The sequence below is a fragment of the Eschscholzia californica genome, unplaced genomic scaffold (genome assembly GCF_041429995.1).
Source record: "Eschscholzia californica isolate CP2 unplaced genomic scaffold, dmEscCali1.0.p SCAF_1, whole genome shotgun sequence".
Taxonomy (NCBI): Eukaryota; Viridiplantae; Streptophyta; class Magnoliopsida; order Ranunculales; family Papaveraceae; genus Eschscholzia; species Eschscholzia californica.
Window position 1 is genome coordinate 53,125,991 of NW_028238198.1, and position 19,741 is coordinate 53,145,731.

Genomic DNA, 19,741 nt, shown 5'->3' on the forward strand with positions numbered 1-19,741 from the left:
ATTTGTAGGTAACGAAATCCCCCATATTTTATCTACTTTAAATAAAATCTAAAAGATTTGTGATATAACATGTATGGACATATGTCAAAAGGGAGGCGGGGATTGGTTAATGATTCCTTACTAAACCGAGAGCCAATTGACAAAAGAATCCAAAAGATTTTGTATGTTAAATGCAGAATCATATGGGGTGGTGGGATGGGTAAATGATTCCTTAATAAACCATGAGAGCCAATTGACAAAAGAATCCAAAAGATTTTGTGTGTTAAATGCACAATCTGTTGTAAAGCAATCCCACATTGGTGGGAGACAAGAATGTGGTGTTCCTCTTAAGAGGTTAAGCACCCTTCCCTAGTGAGGCCTTTTAAAACCGTGAGGTCTAGGTGTGCCAAAGCGGACAGTAGCACTAGCAGCCCAGAAGGCTGGTCCGCACCATCCTATAACACGCTATCAGCACGATTCACTCTAATGTGATGTGGTCTTTGGAGGGTGTGTTGTAAAGCAATCCCAGATTGGTGGGAGACAGGGGTGTGGTGCTCCTTTTAATAAGCACCTTTCTCTACTGAGGCCTTTTAAAATCTTGAGGCCCAGATGTGCCAAAGCGGACAGTGTCACTAGCGGCCCAGAAGGCTGGTCCTCACCATCCTATAACAGAATCCTATATTTTGTAAGAGATTTTTTTCAGCTAAAACTTTTAAATATATTAGAACTAGGGGTGGGAAAACGGTCCACGAACCCGAGACCCAGCCCGATCCGCCCAGACGGTTTACACCCGAAAACCGAAAGCTACCCGAGCCGGGCATACCCGGCCCGATGGTTCGGGCTTATAGGCGGGACTCGGACAGGGGGCTCAAATCTGAGTCCCGGTCAAATAAGCCCGTCTGATACCCGATGCCCGATGATTCAAAACCTTGAGATCTTTAGATCCAACGACCGAGGTATCGCGTCTCTTCGGGGCATACCTCAGCCGTTGGATCAGAAGGGGCGTCTGGTATAAACCCTAAGACGCCCCTTGAACCCTATAAAAGCCCTAATCCCATTCCAACTACCACTTTATCTTGCCGCCTCCTCTCTTTCTCTCTTTCTCGTTCTCATCAAATCTGAGAGAAACCAACTCCATTGAACCCTAAAAAGCTTAAACCATTACACCTTCTCATCTATTCAACTTGTTAGAAGTGATTCGAATATGAATTTTGGATCCGTTAGCGGAGCTGATTGCTGAGATAGAGCTGATATGCGAAGCAGGGCTGGGAGGCAAAGCTGGACTCCGAGACAGAGCTGGAATGCGGAAGCTAGGCTCATGTCGGTGATTAGTGTTATCCGTGTATAATGTCGGTTGTAGAGAGTGAGTTGTAGAGAGTCGGTGAGGCGGTGGGATTAGGGTTTAGTGGCTAAATAAACTAAACCTTAAGGAGGTATCAGTAGCACAATCTCACGAATCTCTTGTGTAAAGTAATTTGCTTATCATACTGGAAATCATCGCGCCGTTGTCGCCGTGGAGTAGGTCTCACCAACCGAACCACGTAAATCTCTGTGTTCTGTTCTTGATTGTTCTTTACTATTCCTATTCTTTGTCTTGGATTGTTCGTATTGATCACATTAACCCTGACTGGCATAACAAACTAGTATCAGAGCTTTGGTTTTGAGGTTTCTGTGATGGCGAAATACGAGATAGAGAAGTTCAATGGAAGTAACGATTTTAATCTTTGGAAGATTAAGATGCGAGTAGTATTAGTTCAACAGGTTCTGCCGAAGACGTTGAATGGGAAGGCTGCACTTGCTGAATCACTTTCAGAAGCAGAGAAAGAAGATCTCATGGTCAGATTCTACTCTGTTTGAGCAATGAGGTCTTGCGGGAAGTAGCGACGGAAACTACAGCCGATGGGCTATGGAGTAAGCTGGAGACAAGGTATATGACGAAATCTCTAACTAATCATTTGTACTAAAGAAGAAATTATTTAGCTTACAGATGTTAGAAGGGGAATCGTTGAAAGACCATATGGATGAACTCAATCGAGTATTCTTAGATTTGGCAAATATAGATGTCAAATTCGAAGAGGAAGATAAGGAAGTACTATTGCTTGCATCCCTGCCCCCATCATATGAAAGCTTTCTTGTTTTTTTTATGTCTGGTAAAACAACTACAACCTTTGAGGATGTTAAAGCAACATTGAACTTGAAGGAATTGAGACGCAAGTCAATGGAAGAAAATAAGTCAGAAGATGGTTTGGTTGTGAGGGAAGGTCGCAGCATGTGGTCGATGGAAAGGGCCGTTCACGGTCTAAATCGAAACCTAAGAAGTACAGATGCTTTAATTGTAAGAAAGAGGGACACTTCAATAAGAATTGTCCTGAGCTTAGGAAGAAGTCAGGTGAAGCAGCAGTCCTCGAAGAAGATGATGGTAATGTCTTGGCAATCATTGAAGAACGTGATGAAGCTATGGTTCTGGCGATCAATGTCTGCATCGCTGAAGAGAGGTGGATTTTGGATACTGGTTGTACGTCCATGTATGTCCTCATAAGGAATTGTTTTCCACTTACACAACCATTAATGGCGGTAAGGTGTTAATGGGAAACGACGCTCCTTGTAAGGTGTTTGGAATTGGTAGTATTCAAATCAAGATGCATGATGGTGTTGTGAGGACTATAACATACATCAGACATGTTCCAGAATTGAAGAGGAATCTAATCTCTTTGGGAACTCTGGATGATAATGGTTGCAAATATGCTGGTGAAGGTGGTGTTCTTCGGTTTTCTAAGAGGAGTCTTACAATTATGAAGGGGTTGAAAAAGAATGGTCTATATGTGTGACAGGGTAACACTGTTACCGGATCTGTAGCGGTATCATCATCAGACAAGGAAATTGAGACTACCAAGCTATAACATATGCGGTTAGGACATATGAGTGAAAGGGGGATGGCTATATTGAGCAAGCAGGGTTTACTCTGTGAGCAGAAGGTTGGAAAACTGGAATTCTGTTAACATTGCGTCTTCGGGAAGCAATGTCGGGTAAAGTTCAGTATAGCAGTTCATAATACCAAAGGAACTCTGGATTACATCCATTCAAATCTTTGGGTCCCTCTCGGGTCAGTTCACATAGTGGGGGTAGATACATGTTAACCTCCATAGATGATTTTTCTAGGAAAGTATGGGTCTACATACTGAAACGCAAAGATAAGACATTCGTCAAGTTCAAGCAGTGGAAGGCCTTGATTGAGAAGCAGACTGGAAAGTCGATCAAACGCTTGAGGACTGACAATGGCATGAAATTTTGCGGAAACGAGTGTAATAGGTTCTGTGTAGACGAAGGGATAGTGAGACACTTGATGATGCATAAAATGTCCGGACGTTGACTAACGTCTGAAGAGTCAAAGATCAGACTAGAAGTCTCTCGGAACAGCTCGGCTTAAGGTAGCAGGACAACTAAAACCCCTGATGGTCCACTACACATTCCCACAACAGGGAGGTTGGCCAGAAGAAACTAGCTCTGCACAAAACGCCATTGACATGGATAGATCAGCCCTAGGATCTCTAAAGGAATAAAAGAGGTCTCCACAGGTTCGGCCCATATCTTACCCCCAGAACTGGGAAGATATAAGCGTTGCGCAACCTAATGACTTAATCCCGGACTCTCCAGAAAGATCTTAGTTGGTTACGCATCTTGAAGTGTTTAAGCCCGGTTGGACTCAGCAGTATCTAAAGGAGGAAACTTCTCATTAAGAGTCTATCCTTCCGGCAAGATATCTACGAAGTATCCTTGAACATAGGAACTTTCACTTATCAAAGATCCGGGAAGAATCGAAGAGAAACCCTAGATACGCAAAAGAGGTAACTTCTATTACGGTTTGACGACCACCGCCTCACCACCGCCACTAAGGACAGTCGGCTTACCTTCGCCTATAAAAGGCCCCCCACATCGTCCTTCAAAGGACACGATCTCTGGAGAATAAACACACCATCTCTCCTAAAAATAAGATCCCTTCACACCAGAAGGATCACCCCCCAAAACAGAGTTCTCATAACTCGCCCCCCAAAAGGATCAATCAATATTCATCTTTTTACTGCAAAGAGCACCCTGACTGTCTTGAGCGTTGGAGCGGTTTTCGAACCCTTTGTAGGTTTTCCCCCCTTGGGAACAGACGAACGGGAGCAAGCCATCTAGAGCTGGAGCAAGGAATCAGGAGCTGGACAAGAAATCAGGAGCTGAAGCAGGAAGCAATGAGCAAAGAAGCGGAGCAGAGAAGCGGAGCAGAGTAGAGAAGCAGAGCTGTACAGAGGAATCTCCCCTCTCTAAACAGAATATTCTATCATTATGGAGGCTGTCATGCATCAACTATGTTTTTCATGATGATTTAACGGGGAGCCAGTTTTCGACATCAGCATTTGGCGCTAAAAGGAGGGGATCTCTCCAGCAAATCCTCACATTCGGCAACTCGAATCCTAAAAGGGCCAGCTCAGGCATGGTACCAAGCGCTAGCCCCAGGACCAATAAAGTCCTTTGACCAACTCGCCCATGCTTTCTGCGAAGCTTTCCGAGGAAGCACCAGCATCAAGAGAGGGACCGACGAGTTGTTCAATGTGGTACAAGGAAAGAGCGAAACTCTCGAAGGCTACTGGCAGAGATTTCGCAACCTTATGGTACAGGTTCCCTACCTGGAATCAAACGTCGCTTTTGTCGCCTTACAGAGAGGTCTCAGACAGGACGACGTAATCAAAGATATCTCGGGGAGAAAGCCAGGCAGCCTCACAGATCTGATAGAAAGGTTGCAACAGTTTATCAGGACAGTGGAGAATTATTTACGAATGAAGGAGGTGGCCAATATTCCTTATGAAAGTGAACGCCACCGAAAAAGAGAAGGGGAGGAAGTCAGGTTACCGAGGGAACGAGAGCGAGGCAGGAGGCCCAGGGCTGACTTCGCAACATACACCCCCCAAATGAAAGGGAGGGAGGAAATCTTGCAAGTACTAGTAGCGAAAGGAAAGATTGAATTGCCCAAACCCAATGACGACCGAGGAGAGTTCGGTTCCTAAGATATGACTGTGTGGTGTGCCTTTCCCAGAGGTTACGGCCACAAGACCGACGACTATCGGCACCTCAAGAATCTGATTGAGGAGGTGGTAAGAAAAGGAGAACTGGATAAATACATCCATAAAGAACAACGACCCTACAAATACCAAAACAAAAAGCTAGTAAACAGGGCAGCAATCGGATCGGGATCTGAAATCAACGGGCATGGCCCCATTGCTAGAAAGCAAACAAAGGTTCAGAGGGGTCCACCGGAGTATTAGGGAATATCAATACCATAGCAGGAGGACCTACCCTCGGGGGAGCAACCTAAGGCGAGCAGCGCAGATACGCTAACGAAGCAAAAAACCAGTCGGTCTTTCTAATCAAGCCTGCCGTGGAAACTCCACCCATTGTCTTTACAGACGACGATCTGATCGGGGTAATAACTCCACATGCATATCCGCTGGTAATAACAGTTGTAGTTGCGAATTATAGGATAAAACGCATTCTAGTCGATATAGGGAGCTCCACGGAGGTCATGAGCCGAGCGTGCTTCCAAACACTCGGGGTAAGCGAATGCCATCTCAAATATTTTAAATCTTGCTTGACAGGATTCGGAGACAATCAGGTCGAAACAGACGGAATAACGACCATGCCAGTACTAATTGGCGGAGGAGAATCAGCAAAGGCGATAATGCTAAACTTCGCAATCGTCATATTAGGAAGAAACTTCCTGAGGGATTCAGGAGCAATAGTTTCCATGAACCACCTTATGATGAAGTTCCCAATTCCGGGAACGAATCTCATCGAAACGGTCAAGGGAGATCAGAAAATAGCCCGGGAATGCTATCTCGTCTCTGCCCAGGGCTGCGAACAAGAAGAAGTGAATCCAGTCACAGTTGGAGGAGACAAAGTGTTCTACGATGACCCGACGGCAGATATGCAGAGCTGAAAAACTAAAGTCATCACTACCCCTACTATCTTTCCCTTTTTTTTGAATAAAGCCATTAGACAAAAGAAGTAGCATTACTAGCTACATATTTTACCTTATAAAATAAAAATATTTTTTAGCACAAGACACTATAATAGGAGGAGTCCTAATTAAAACTCATCTCGCTCTGAATCGAGCAGGTAGCCCTGACAGCGAAAGCCACGACCAGGGGCCTAAAGGCAGCCTTGGTAGGTGAGAGCAGCGACCAAGGGCCCTAATTTAAAAAACCCTGCTAAGCGAAAGCCACGATCAGGGACATGATAGCTTCCGTAGCTACAGCGACAACCGAGGGCCCTAAGGAGCAGTCCTAGTTAAACTGAACTTTGCTCGAGTAAAAACCGACCCCTCACCAAGGTCCCAAGGAGAAGTCCTAGTTACACTTATCAGCTCAAGCCGGCAAAGGAGGTAACTCCGTTAGCTACGGCTGTGACCCGAGGCCTCACAAGGAGGAACCTAGCCAAACTCAACCCTTTACTCGAGTAAAACGTGGTCCCTGTGGATCCCGAAGGAGAAGTCCTAGATAAAACTACCGCCCCGATGAAGGTGACCGGGGGTATAAGGAGAAGTCCTTGCGAAACTATTCATGCTTAAAATGAGGAAGACAACTCTGGTAGCTAAGGCCACGACTGGGGGCACGGGAGGAGTCCCGGTGAAAACAAGTCGAGCTCAAGCCGACGAAAACAGCCTTGCTAGCGAAAGTTACGAACAGGGACAGGACAGCCTCGATAGCTATGGCAACGACCGAGGGCCCTAAGGAGAAGTCCTAGTTAAACTAGCCAAGCTAAAGCTGGCGAAACCAGCTCTGGTAGCGAAAGCCACGACCAGAGGTTTAAGGAGAAGTCCTAGTTAAACTAGCCAAGCTCAAGCTGGCGAAACCAACTCTGGTAGCGAAAGCAACAACCAGAATTTTAAGGAGAAGTCCTAGTTAAACTAGCCAAGCTCAAGCCAGTGAAACCAGCTCCCGTAGCGAGAGCCACGACCAGAGGCCTAAGGAGAAATCTTGGCAAAACTAGTTCTGCTCAAGCCAACGAAACTAGCTCCGGTAGCGAAAGCAACGACCAGAGGTTTAAGGAGAAGTCCTAGTGAAACTTGCCAAGCTCAAGCTGATGAAACCTGCTTTGGTAGCGAAAGCCACGACCAGAGGTCTAAGGACGAGTCCTGGCGAAACTAGTTATGCGAAGACAGCTCTGGTATAAACAAACAGGGGCAGAGCAAAAAACTCTAACACTATTCAAAACTTTTTACGCAGGGCTAATTCGGTTTCTATTTTGCAGAAGGAAATAGTAAGCTTAGGGCATGTTAAACTAGGTCTGAAATTATTTCTTTTGCAGGAGCGATCATTCGGAGCATGCGTAGTAAGCCTAAGAAAAATTGCATTAAAGAGTATAGGGCTAATTACATTAACTTTTTAATTACATATTTAAGAAAACAGGAAAATACAGTTTGGTGGCAAGCTCTTATTTGCCAGAAGAAGAGGACGGAGGACCGCCAATATCCACCGAAGCCCTGATCATGACGACCAAAAGGCGACCACCTCCACGGCGACGAACCAGAAACTCACAGCAGAAAAAAGAGCAGGTTCAGAAGTACAGGTAGTACCAGTCAGAGAATAAACTAGAGGATAAAGTGGCATGGAGGAACTGAGGGTAGAAAGGTGATTGTCACCCATAAGATCACGCGGACGAAGGACGTCAACAAAACCCTCGCCAGCCACTTCCATGCAGAAGTGCTCAATGGAAAAGTCATCACGATTCAGAACCATGTGGAAGGCAACCCTAACATCACTACCAGAAAGAGTTCCACTAACCATTAAAAGAGACATGGTGAGATTTGAAAAAATTATTCTTGCCTTAAACGTCCATTTGTAAGGCAAAAAGGGCCATGATGATAGGGCGAGATCAACGAAGAGTCGCGGCAAGCAGTCTTGGGAAACTAGCAGACCCAAACATGGGAAATAAAGGAAAGCACAAAAGTAATGAAGAAAAGGTAATTCTTTATTAATTCATAAGAAGAGGCTATTACAGAAGAAATTACAGAAAATGACACCCAAAACCACCAATGGCATTTGGGTCTATTACAGAAGAAATTACAAAAAGCCCCAATTGTTGAGGGAAAGGAAAACATATCAAAAAACATGAGAGACTGCAAAAAGAGTCGTCATGGAGTTTGAGAGAAGAAAAGCGGAAAGGCTGACAGGAACTCCCATTCAGAGATGCAGTTAAGGACGAAGAAGCCCTCTGGGCATCATCATCACCCTGCCCTTAGCACCCAGGCGGAAGGCAGTACTGACAAGCCTCACCCTCCTTTGAGCTCAAACATAACAGCGCGTGAAATTATCACGCCCATTATGAAGAAACTCATCCTTTATCACGGTCATTATGAAGAAACATTCATCAAAGCAAACTCTTGGCATGAACTCAAACAGGGGCCTCATCCCGAACCTTTGGGAAGTAAACAAGAAGAAATGACGAAGCAACAACAGAAGGAAAGAACAGCCGAGATGTTTTTAAAACTTTTCGGTAATGAAGAATTAGGAGGCAAAAGCAGGCTTTATAGTAAGAGGATAACCAAGAGACCTCTCGGAAATAGATAAGAAGCATTAAAGGCGACAGACCAGACTCGCCTCGAAAACACTCAACGGAATGATAACTAGGAAGTGCGAACAGCTCAAGAACCGCGGTTACTAAAGAGGCTTCTGAAGATTTCAAGGAGGTGTGCCTCGTTCACCAGTCACGACGTTCCACGCACCCACAAATGGCAGAGCAGGTTGCCGTGTGAAAAGATCCAAAAGATCAGCGCCAGAAGCACGGGATCAGAAAATCAAATCTATGACATCATAAAATCACGCATGGAAAAGAATCAATTGCTTGCGCAGAAGGCGAAACGTGCCCTAGAATCATAAGCCACGTGTCAGAACACAGTCGGATCAGCTCTAGCAGAGCTAACACCTAGTCAAAGAAAATCTCCAATTCATGAACATCAATTTGCTCTAGAGTACTGACAGTAAGACAGAACTCCACCAAACGGCCATGGTCAAGGTAAGGCCCAAAGAGCTCAACGGTACAGCTCTGGGACAGGTAGTACTTTCGACTTCTGGCCTTCAAAGTAAAACACACTAATTACTTCTACTCCTTAGTCTATCTATTTCAACTAAGGAGTGGCGGGACGCATGATGATGCATAAAATGTCCGGACGTTGACTAACGTCTGAAGAGTCAAAGATCAGACTAGAAGTCTCTCGGAACAGCTCGACTTAAGGTAGCCGGACAGCTAAAGCCCATGGTCCACCACACATTCTCACAACCGAGAGGTTGGCCAGAAGAAACCAGCTTTGCACAAAACGCCCTTGACATGGATAGATCATCCCTAGGATCTCTAAAGGAACAAGGGGGGTCTCCACAGGTTCAACCCATATCTTACGCCCAGAACTGGGAAGATATCAGCCCTAAGAACTTAATCCCGACCTCTCCAAAAAGATCTCAGTCGGTTACGCATCTTGAAGTGTTTAAGCCCGGTTGGACTCAGCAGTATCTAAAGGAGGAAACTTCTCCTTTAGAGTCTATCACTCCGGCAAGATATCGACGAAGTATCCTTGAACTTCGGAACTTTCACTTATCAAAGATCCAGGATAGACTCGAAGAGAAACCCTAGATACACAAAAGAGGTAACTTCTATTACGGTTTGACGGCCACCGCCTCACCACCGCCACTAATAACAGTCGGCTTACCTTCGCCTATAAAAGGCCCCCCACATCGTCTAGAGAACAAACACACCATCTCTCCTAAAAATAAGATCCCTTCACACCAGAAGGATCACCCCCCCAAAACAGAGTTCTCATAACTCGCCCCCCAAAAGGATCAATCAATATTCATTCTTTTACTGCAAAAAGCACCCTGACTGTCTTGAGCGTCGAAGCGGTTTTCGAACCCTTTGCAGGTTTTCCCCCCTCGAGAACAGACGAACATGAGCAAGGCATCTGGAGTTGGAGCAAGGAATCAGGAGCTGGACAAGAAGTCAAGAGCTGAAGCAGGAAACAAGGAGCAAAGAAGCATAGTTGTACAGAGGAATCTCCTCTCTCTAAACAGAATATTCTATCATAACGGAGGTTGTCATGCATCAACTCTTTTTTTCATGCTTATTTAACCGGGAGCCAATTTTCGACATCAGCAACACCATACGGTTAGAAAGACCCCACAACAGAATGGGGTGGCGGAACGTATGAACAGAACTTTATTGGAAAAAGCTTGTTGTATGCTTTCAAATACAGGGCTGCCGGAGGTGTTCTTGGCTAAAGTAGTGAACACGACAACGTATCTGGTAAATATTTCGCCCTGTTGATTTATTGACTGTAAAACTCCTAATGAGGTATGGTCTGGTTATCCTGGTAATTATGAGAACTTGAGGATCTTTGGTTTTCCGGCTTATGCACATGTTAAAGAAGATAAACTTGATCTGAGGGCTAAGAAATGTGTATTTCTTGGGTATGAGCCTGAAGTTAAGGGTTATCGGTTGTGGAATCCAGATGGAAAATCGAAGAAGTTTCTCATAAGTAGAGATGTTACTTTTGATGAGTTAGCCATGGTAACTCAGAAGGTAACGCCTGTAGATGCTCGAGAGGGTGTTGGTAAACAGGTGGAGCAGGACGATCATAGGGAGCAGGTGGAGTTTGAGATAGACACTTCGGGAGAGGTTCGGCCTCAGATAAATGAGCAAGCTGAGGAAGATGAACCAGAGCTGGTTCATTACAGTTTTGCGAGGAATAGGGGAAGGAGAGACATCCGGGCACCGGAAAGGTATGGGATGGCAGATATGGTTGCATTTGCACTTAGTGAGCCATGCACCTACGAAGAAGCTATAAGGAGTGATGAATCTAGGCAGTGGTCTCTTGCCATTAATGAGGAGATTGAGTCTCTTCGGAAGAACCAGGCCTGGGAATTAGCCGAACAACCTAAGGGTCAGAAGATTGTTGGTAGCAATGGGTTTTCAAGAAGAAAGAAGGAATCCCAAGGGTGGAAGATGCACGTTACAAAGCACGGTTACTAGCTAAGGGGTTTACACAGCGAGAAGGGATAGGTATTTTCTCCTGTTGTTAAACATAGCTCTATTAGAGTGATACATGCTATGGTTGTTTTGTATGATATGGAACTGGAGCAGCTTGATGTTAAGACTGCGTTCTTACATGGAGAGATGGAAAAACAAATCTATATGCGTCAGCAAGAGGGGTTTGAAATTCTCGGGAAAGAATACCAAGCATGTTTTCTGAAGAAGTCTTTGTATGGACTGAAACAGTCTCCTAGGCAGTGGTATAAGCGTTTTGACACGTTTATGGTTAAAAACGGCTATGACCGAAGCAGGTATGATAGTTGTGTGTACTACAAGAAACTATCGGATGCTTCTTTTGTGTATCTACTTCTGTATGTGGATGACATGCTGATAGCTTGCAGATACATGGGAAGACCTGGGAGAGGTCATTGGCAGGCTGTGAATGGATATTGCGGTGTCTAGGAGGAACTGCGGAGCTTGGTTTGGTTTACGACAGAGGTCGCTGACGGGCTACACATTCACATTCTGCGGGAGTGCCATTAGTTGGAGAGTAGTGCTGCAGTAGGTGGTAGCGCTGTCTACAACCGAAGTAGAGTACATGGCAGCAACATAGGCAGTGAATGAGGCAATATAGTTGAGTGGTTTAGTTCGAAATTTGGGCCTGAAGCAGGAGGTGACAGAGGTCTAGTGCGACAACCAAAGTGCTATTCATTTGCCTAAAAATCAAATAAATCACGAAAGAACTAAACACATTGACGTCAGGTATCACTTTATCAAGCACGTGATTGAACAAGGGAAACGAATTTAGGATACATATTTTATCTTATGAATGTCATATTTCTGTATGTATATGTGAATGCGTAGAACAGTATTGCCTTCAGATAAGTTATCTATTCTTGTTTCTAAGCACAAGTATGTGCCCGAATAATACTTAGAGTATAGGGTCATAGAAACCATTGATAAACCGAACGATGGGATTATGGTTTAAGTGGGAGTAGTCAATGGAGGTTCAAGGATAGAAATCCAAACAAACCATAGGCGAACAAGAAGTAACCTAAAAGTATAGATTTTTTAGGAGGTATACTAGGAACTAATTAATTCCTTACGCAAACTTACATATACTCTACGTGTTAAGTCATGAATGGTTATGTTAGAGTTCACAATAGCGCATACTTGATAAAATACGTAAAAGTCCCCAAAATAATTTCGAGTAAAGCCTACCCAGATTAAGACATCTGTTGAGCCCTTGTTCATCGATGGTGGGTCTGCCTCTGCAGGGTGTCATCTTTAACCTTAGGACAATACGGGTAGATTTATGAAGAGGTCTACATGCCTAAATGGTCATTCTCAACGAGTAAGCAAAAGAGTTTTAGACTTCGAGGCAAAGGATGAATTGAACACATAAACGTGTTATTCATCAACCAATAGTCATAGGAGTATGACCAGTAAAGAGTTACTTGATGGTAGAACCTCTTAAGCATCTCAACATTTGTTTCTTGATTCAAATACTTATTCATGAACAAAAACACCAACACATATTTACAATCACATCACTCACACCAAAGAGCTAACACATGCTCAAACATACACAAAAATCACTTTTTTCACTTTTTTTTTCTTTTTTTTTTTTATATCACTTTTTTTTCATTTCTTCTTCTTTGTTTTTTTTTTTCTTTTCTTTTCATAACACAAATACAAATAACCAAAACAAAATACAACACACACAACTCTATTCTTGCAATCAACTTTTCATTTCATACTTGCTTTTGACATTCTTCATTCTTTTATCTCATGTCTTCATTCTCGGGATATAAGATGATGGATGGTGATAGAGTATCCGCTTTCCTCTAGTTGGCATTCTCATTGGGTTTCATGGACTACAAGGGCAAGGTTAATTCGCTATCCTAATGTCACTCCTAGTGGATAAGGAAATTGAGCACACGAGATCAAATGAGCTCTTTTATAAGTTATGAGGTTGAGTAGCTCTTCATTCTACTCGGAGTTAGCGCGGAAGAGTACACTCGAATGACAATTTAGGCTTTGAGCTCTCACATGGGTTAAGTCTCCACTAATGACTACTTTAGGTCTCTTAGAAATGTTTCTTCTTCACTAAGATGTCACTCACATGGCACAACACAAACACTAAAGGACTCGACTTTCATGGAAAGGCCATTAGCAATCACAAAACTCATCAACTCGACACATATGCATCAAAATTCTTAAAATTATCACTAGAATCACATGCAAATCAACTCAAAATGTTCAAAATTTTCAAATTTTGGCTAATTTGAACCCTTTTGTCTTTGAAACCCATGGTCATGCATTGGTTATGGTCATATCCCGCATCCCCAAACTTAAAACTAACATTGTCCTCAATATTATAAGCATACACTCACCAAAAGATAAAGAGACACATCAATCTAAAGAGAAGAGTGGAGATATTACCATAACCGAAGGAGATAAAAGATGATACTACCAAGGCTCATGTATAAAGAGGTTCCAAGTTGCTGCCAAGCTCGCGCCATCCCCAAACTTGGAACAAACCACGCCTTAGAAGTAAAACATATAAGAATTATTATATGTCCCATCTAATAAAACATATAAAACATATTGTAGTATTATATGAAACATATAATAAAATAGGAATTGGAACAAAATAAAACTTATAAAACATATAAGAATTATATGAAACTTAGAACTAACTTGTCGTTGTAGTATAGTGGTAAGTATTCCCGCCTGTCACGCGGGTGACCCGGGTTCGATCCCCGGCAGCGGCGCCAAAAACTTGATAGGCCTAAAATAGGTCTATTCCCGCAAGTATACGGGGTCAAGTTATAGTATGTTAGTAAATTCATGAATCGTCCCAAGGGATAGGTAGGCAACTTCGGATATTGAAGGCGAGTTTAACCCAATAATCAAGATGTCAATAGCTACTTAGACTAAAACACACACACCCCACTTCATAGAATTGATGATTGATTTGTAAGAAATAAGAAAACAAATAAAATTAAATAAACTATCTAAAAGAGAGGTGAGAGGATATCTAAGATTATAAAATCCACCGCACAATTTCACTTTATAAAACAAGCAATTAATTACTTAAATCTCTTTTGTATTTACTCGGGATCCAATATAATGAACTATTTGGATTCCGGATGATGTTCTAGATAAAACAATTTTGTAATTACTAATTCTAATTGTCTACCTTATAGAGATTCGGATTGCTTAACTATTATTCATCATCTAAAAAGCATACTCCATCTAACAACTTAACGAAAGTATTAAATATCTAATTATGAGGCATGAGTAATGGAAAGAAAATCTAATCCATATAGATAAACAATCAATAGACATTAAAGCACATCAAAGGATTTAATTAATCAAAACAAGTATTACAAAGATCCAAAATAGGTTTCATTTATAACCTTAGATTGCTAAGTTAACTATACATGGAATCTAGAGTAACATTCATTGACATTGCAAAATAAATGAAAATACTAAGAAATTAATGGAAAGAAATCACCAAGAATGTTCAAATTCCATATTCCCATGTATCTCCATTTTATCCAAGATTTGCTCCAATTGTGCTCAAGAATTTTACTCCAAGAAATCCAAGTACTAGCTATTTTATTGCACTCAAATAAGAAAAAAGAAAGAGAAGGAAGAAATTAGACATTAGATGTAGAAAGAAGAGATGAAAGGGGATAAAGATGACAGAAGAATATGGAAGAAAGAAGGAGATGACTATTAATGGAAGAATAATAGTGTGGTAGAGAGGAAGTAGTAGTAGTAGAGAAAGATGAAAAAAGGATGGAAAAGATTGATTTGGTAGAGAAAATAGGTTGGAGAAAGAAATAGGTAAGAGGGGATAGGTAAGAGGAGGTTGAGAGGGCTTTCAAGTCTAAGTTTCAATGGAGGATCAAGAGTTATTATATAGGGTTAGGGTTTTTTGTTGGGTTAAATTGGTAAAAAGTGAAAAAGAGAGGGTCGCTTTTGGAATTTGGGAGGGTTTAAAGGATAAACCCAGGCGGCTAGGGTTTGAAATCAAGATTGAGAGGGACACTTGTCGGCTGGAGAAGGAGGTGGAGAATCTAGTCGTTAGGGTGTGAACGGACGTAGCATAACAAAGTGGGACGACTCAGAAACCGTCGGATCTTGAAGCGCGCGGATCTGGAGGGACGAGAGATGGACACGCGTCTGGGACTATCCTAATACACAGCTTCGGGTAACATGTAAACAGCTTAATGACGGGACGGTCAGCAGCCGCACGATCTCGTAAGCGCGGAAGCAAACAGTCAAGATTAGAACGTGGGAGCGGGATTACGGAGGCAAGTTGCGACGCGCTACACTCTATCATGCGTATAGGATCCATTTCGCTGCACAACGCAAACACGGGAATTGGATACACCAGCCTCCACAGCGCGCTTACGTGTCTTCCTGTATACCGCGTGCCAGAACCATGCCCGAAGGTGTCCCACCAGTCAACATTCTTTGGCTCAACTTTGACCTTGATTTATTCCTTCGTCCGGACTCCGATTTGACTTTCGTTTTCTCCTACGGACTCGTCTCGACCTCTACTTTTCAACCACGCGCTGATCTTGGCCAAATTACCAGAATGTCCTTGACTTCAAATGACCAAAATACCCTTCATGCATCTTTTCCTCGTTTTTAACCGTTTTTCACACCTAACTCTGCAAAAGACACCTAATCAAGAAAATCAACCATTTTATTATAATAAAGACTCGAAACGAACTAACTCGACTAAATTAAACGACTCAGATGGGACATTTTCATGACCCATCATTACTCACCCAGGATATATGACTGCTAGAAAATAGTTTTCCTCGTTCATTCCATCAGAAGAAATAAAACGAAACTTATTTCCTTGATTGGATTAGAATCCGAGAAACGCTCTCGAATTCGAAACAAAGAAAAAGTCCGAGAATATCCCATTCCTAAAATTCGTTGCTACCTCAATTAGTAAGGACAACTGAAAAGAAGATTGAGGAACGTTCAATCTAAGAAGCAAGTTCTTAAGATTCAGCAACCAAAAGAATATAAGAAGGCTTCTTATGATTCATAGGGACAAAGGGTTGGTATAAATGTTCCTAAAGCAATGACTAGGCCATTAAAGGAAACTACCCTAAGTACCTGGAAGACAAAATAAACGGAATTGCGAATTCTGGTTCATGCATCTTTGTTAACAAAGTTAATCTAGCAGGTTAGTAGACTTCCTTCATCAGGTATTTAAGACCTGATGTGCGTCTCAGTGTGAGCCCAAGGAAATTACATACTTGACTAAAAGGAGAAAAAGATCCAAGAGGGACCAGAAGCAAGTGATTTCAAAGAATGCTGAATTGGATTAAAGTCTTCTTTTAGACACTGATCTAGCTTAGAACTTAATAAGTGTTACTATGTTCTTCTAGAAACATATAATGTTTTAAGTTAGTGCTAAATTAACAAAGTCGGCTCCAGGAGACCTAAAGCGTTAACAATGATACAATAGGCTATAATCAAAGGATTCAAGCCGGTCAACTCTAGCTATGTCATTGCGTCAAATTGACATAAGACACATGATGACGATCCAGTGGTATGGACTTCAAGTCCAATGATTTAGAATCATATGACACATGTGAATTTTTGTTCAAAAGGACCATTTGACAAAGTCACCTTTTCGAAAGGAAGATATGACTAGTGAACTAATAGTCTTCATACATACGGATGTATGTAAAACTATTAACACACTAACTAGAGTTAACCAGAATCCACTTGACAAAATATAAGTCATTCAATTAGATCGAGATGATGAATATTTGAGTCAAGAATTTGATAACCATCAAAGAAGTTGAAAAATAGTTTTTCACCTTTCTCCAGCAAACACATCGTATGGGTCATGAGTCAAATGGGAGTGATCAAACATGTTATACATGAGTCGATTAATGATGGGTATAGGCCAATCGTCCAAACACTTTCGGAGATATATTCTCAAACATCGTCGGTTATCCTACCTAACCACATTCTGTCGATAGACGAAAAGACACCATAAGAGTATGGGGTTGGAATGGTTCCAAAGAGGTATTTTCTCAAGGTCTAGAGATATGAAACTACCGTAAATGGTTACCGAGAACCAAGTTGTCATATCAGACAAAATATTTCTTTATGCGATAAAAAAATGTTGGGGATTCTTCCACAAACAATCAGAGAACAAGATAGTTGTTGCTCACGATGGTGTCTCACTTGAAATAAGAGTTATTCCAAGAAGACACGTGGGAGAAATTTAATATATCGAAGAAATTCGATCTGAGCAACAAACTGACAGTGTTGTACAAATCTCAATATTTGAATTAGATTCGTAGGAGAGCCCTCAAGAAGTTGAGAGCGTCTCAAAGTTGTTCAAACCCCTTATAGGCCTTGAAGACTCATAGACCTGTCTCAGAGGATTAAAAACCTGTTGAAGAAGAAAATGAACAATCTACACAAAAGCTATGACGGAATCACTCTAATATATGGCTTGGAGCCATAAGATCAGAACGAAATCCATGTCTCAAATCAAGTTTGGAACTTGGTCTATTTCCTTAAAGGAATAGTTCTTGTTAAGTAAAAATAGGTTTTTCAAAGTGCAAATTAGACAAGGATGGAAACGTTGGTGTTTCTCAGATCAAGACTAAGAAACAAGGTGACCAAATTCATGGTATAGACTATGAAAAGACCATCTCTCAAATCGCGGCGCTTGAGACCATAATGATTAAACACTAGCAAATAGAATGTTTACGTGACACATCTTGGAGGAAGTTAACACTTCTAAATGCTGGTGATAATTGCAAGCTTTAAAAATCGATCGAAGGATGCAAGCGGGCGGATAGGAGTTGGAATCTTCGATTCTGCAAAGTAATCAAGAGTTGGTTTCTCTGAGAATGAAGATAAATCTTGAATTCAGGAAGTTCAAGAAGGTTAGTAGGAGTGACCAAGTTTTCTTTGGTCTAGTGTGTAGACGACATACTAGAGATTGAGAACAACATTCTGATGTTGAAAACAGTTTGAAACTGACTGAATAAAAGGACCACACACTAAGGTGAAATGCTTTTGGGTATCAAAGATCTATGGAGATAGATCGAGAAGATGATATGACTCGTTCAAGAAAAGGTCTTGAAAAGTCTAATGTGAAAGATTCAGATAAAGTTTTTCAACCCAAGTCTCATGGCAGACAATTTAGCAAGCTTCAACATCCAAAGGATTCTGATGAGCAAACACGCATGAGAAACATGGTTATGCTTAAGGCACAAAATTTGTCACGTTGGACATGATTAGCATTCGCCTCGACGTCCCAAAATACTAGGAGTATCTATGGTCGTCACCAATCAAATCCAGATAAGCTGATCTGGATCGCACAAAGTTCTTGAGAAGAACTTATGCTAAATTCTCAATAGGAAATAAAAGGTTGAAAAGTTATATCTTGCAAACTTCCAGAATAAGATGACAATCTTGACTTGGAAGAGCAGTAAGCTGGAAAGTTTCTAGGCAAAGACTGTTGCAAACATTGGAACAATGGCACGTTACATTTCTTCCTTAATGATTTCTAAAATCAATTCTAGGAAAAACTCCATTTGGGCCCTCGGATAGACCAGGTTAATGTCGGAAAAATTTAGTTGGGTTTCTCTTAGAGTCCAGCTCGGATCTTGGTAAGTGGAAGTTCTAAGTTTAAGGATTCTTCGTAGATATCTTGGCGAAGTGATAAACTATAAAGGAGAAATTTCCTCCTTTAGATACGTGGAGTCCAAACTGGCTTAAACACTTCTAAATATGTAGCCGACTGAGATCTCTTTGGAAGTTTCGGGATTAAGTCGGTAGGTTGCTTGGCGCTCCAGCCTCCCTAGTTCTGGACGTAAGACACTGGTCGAACCTGTGTAAGCCCCCCTTACTCCTTTGAGGACCCCAGGGCTGATCTGTTCATGCCAAGGGCGTTTTGCAGGGCTGGTTTCCTCTGGCCGACCTCCTAGTTATGGAATATGGGGTGGGCTATCAACGACTCAACTGTCCTGCTACCTTAAGCTAGGTCGATCCAATGGACTTCAGGTCCGATCTTGACTCATCAGACGTTAGTCAACGTCTGGACATTTTGTACATCATCAAGTACCTTCTCGAAACTAATTATTTTTTTAAGCTCTTCAGGCAGACATGTCTTCAGAGGAATACACCCCCCCGGGGATCCCAAAACCTGATTCCCAATGTGGCCGAACTCATAGCTGAAATAGAACAACTCAAGGTTGACCGCGTACAAGGAAAAGAGGAGATGAAACAACTAGAAGAAAGCCTCCGCAAAACTGAAATAGTCAGAAAGAATGCAGCGTCGAAGGATAGAAAAGAAGTAATCAGGATGCACGCCAGGAGACTCTTCTCACCAGGCAACATGTTCACATCTGGAACTCTTGAAGTACAACCGGGTGTAGGGGGTTAGTCATTTTGTTTACCTTAAGCCGGGTTGGCCCGTTGGACTTCAGGTTCGTTCTTGACTCTCTGACGTTAGTCAACGTCTGGAAAATTTGTGCATCATCACACATAAATACGCTAACACTAATAACCGACATAAGCATAGCTCCGCATTTCAGCTCTGTCTCGGAGATCAGCTCTGCCTCAGAGCCTTGCTTCACATACCAGCCCTCTCTCAGTAATCAGCTCAGCTAACGGGTCCAAAATTCCGCAGATA

At 42.3% G+C, this 19,741-nt stretch overlaps 1 non-coding gene across 1 annotated transcript; it reads left to right on the forward strand.

Annotated features, from left to right (window-relative positions):
• The first annotated feature begins 13,742 nt into the window (after positions 1-13,742).
• On the forward strand, positions 13,743-13,814 carry TRNAD-GUC (transfer RNA aspartic acid (anticodon GUC)). Its single transcript has one exon. It is a non-coding gene; the product is annotated as a tRNA-Asp (tRNA).
• The last annotated feature ends 5,927 nt before the right edge of the window (positions 13,815-19,741 follow it).